We start from the raw sequence: 2,314 nt of genomic DNA on the forward strand, positions 1-2,314 counted from the left end.
AATCGAAGGCAGACGCTTAACGACTGAGCCACCCAGGCGCCCCATGTGAGCTAATTTCTATCTGTTGCCTCACAACAACCTTGAGAAGCAGATATTATTATCATTCCCATTTTACAGATGAGAAGACTAAGATTCAGAGGAATTAGGTAACTTGCCCCAAGTCATCTGGCTAGTAAGCAGGAGGCTGGGCTTGAACCCAAGTCTTTGTGGAATTATATCTGACTGCTTTCTCCTATCCCACGGCTCTTCCTCACTGCCTGGCAGGCCTGATTAAAGAATTCAACAAGGTGATGCTTGAGAAGCATTGTTGGACTTGACACTTGATCCATGGTAAGTGACCCTCTAAGAGCAAAATCAACACGCAATGGACCAGAGCGGAAATATGCACAGTTGCCTTAAAGCAAAGGCTCTCGACCTTGACGGCGTATTAAATCATTGGTGGAACTTGTAAAACTCCACATGCCTAGGCTGTACCTCAGACCAATCACATCAGAATCTCTGGGGGTGAGGCTCAGATATTCGCAGCTTTTAAATTTCCCCCTGGTGATTCTAACATGTATCCAAGGTTGAGAAAACCCTGAGACAGCAGTTTAGTTCCAAGCTGACCAGAGGAGGCTTAATATATAAAGATCTACAAAGAATGTGTCTAAGATATAGAAGTAATGTTCATCAGAAGGCACAGAAAAGGGGCCCTACAGAGCCTGTCCCCGCAGGACAATCTGACCATATCTAGAACAGAGGACCCGGCCCAAGGCTGGGCATGTCTAGCCCTGGAGGCACATTAGATGCTTGGATGGAGGCACGAGACATTGTCAAACCTAGCTCATGACCAACTGCTGATTCTGATTCACAGCTTCTTGGGCCAGCTTCCCACCACACCTTGGTCATGGGAAGAAAATGGGCAAGTCAGTTATGTCTCTTGTGTAAATGAATTAATTGGTATTCTGATAAAAAATTGCTTTGGCTTTGACAGTTACTGTAAATGAAGATTAGCCTGCAGGTGTTACTTTGATAAATTTAGATCTTCCCTGAAAGATGATCTCCCTTGGTGATCTGATGAATCTGGTTTCTGATTTATGTCCCTCCCCTGGACTGTGGTGAATTCACCAAGAAACCATCATGGGGTGTCCTGGAGACATCAGCCAGGCTCTCCTGTCACAACCCACCCAGCCTTGCCTGGATCTCACATCTAACTTCCAGAGCAGAAACTCACTGTAAGCAAATCCTCACCTTCCTTCCCTTCTCTTCCTATAGTTTTTCCTCAGCCAACTGATCCTTATAAATCTTCAGAGTTCCTTGGGGGCGCCTGGGTGGCTCAGTCGGTTAAGCATCCGACTCTTGTTTTCGGCTCAGGTCATGATCTCAGGGTCATGAGATCGAACCCCACATCAGGCTCTGCACTGGGTGAAATCTTAAGCCTGCTTAAGATTCTCCCTCTCCCTCTGCCCCTCCAACCCGGCTCGCACGCACCTGCTCTTTCTCTAAAAAAATAAAAGGGTAAATAAATCTTCAGAGCTCCTTACTAGAGAGTAAACATATGAGATCACTCACAAACTGGTTTCAGCAGCCCCTGCCATCCTGATGTCCCACACTCCAGATGCCCCAACCATGTGTCTTTCCCCAGTCCATTCCCAACCACTCACGCCTCTGCACTCCCCTCCTTCCTTCCTCTGGTTCCTTCCTCCTCCCCCTTCCTCCCTCCTTCCTCCATTTACTCATCCTCAAATAGCAACCCCTGAGCAAACCTAGTTGCTTTGTTCTCCCTGTTCCCTTGGTACTTTGGACAGAGCCCTACAAAAGAGGTTCATTCACTGATTCCTAGTTCATTATCTCCACGTATCCTCCCTTCACTCCCCATCTGAGAGACTGAGCTCTCAGGCGCAAAACTCATGCCCTGTTGGCCTCGCTGGCCTGGTGCCTAGCGTGGTGTCATGTCCATTATGGGTGCTTACATACATTTTTGTTGAAATCTGAAAAAACAATAACTATTGTTATATTCAAGTAATTCTCAGTTTTGTAAAAAGCCATTTCATATCCGGTTTTTCCTTTTTGACTCCCTCAAAAAGGAAGATCTAAGAAAGCCCAAAGATTCCAAGTGAAAAACCACCCTGGCTGTACAGGTTAAGCCAGGACATGGGGCCAAAGGGCGACACTGACACGCTGAGCCTGAGCATTCCCTCTCCCGATGAGACCTGCACTGCTGGAACCATTACCCAACAAAGGTCACAGGAAGGCGGGGGAGACGGCACAGAAGGTTTCTGAGTAGGTGGACACTGGCAGATCTGTAAATCAGTTCCCCACGCTGGGCTTTTCT

Source organism: Zalophus californianus, chromosome 16, assembly GCF_009762305.2.
Source record: "Zalophus californianus isolate mZalCal1 chromosome 16, mZalCal1.pri.v2, whole genome shotgun sequence".
In the NCBI taxonomy this organism is placed as follows: Eukaryota; Metazoa; Chordata; class Mammalia; order Carnivora; family Otariidae; genus Zalophus; species Zalophus californianus.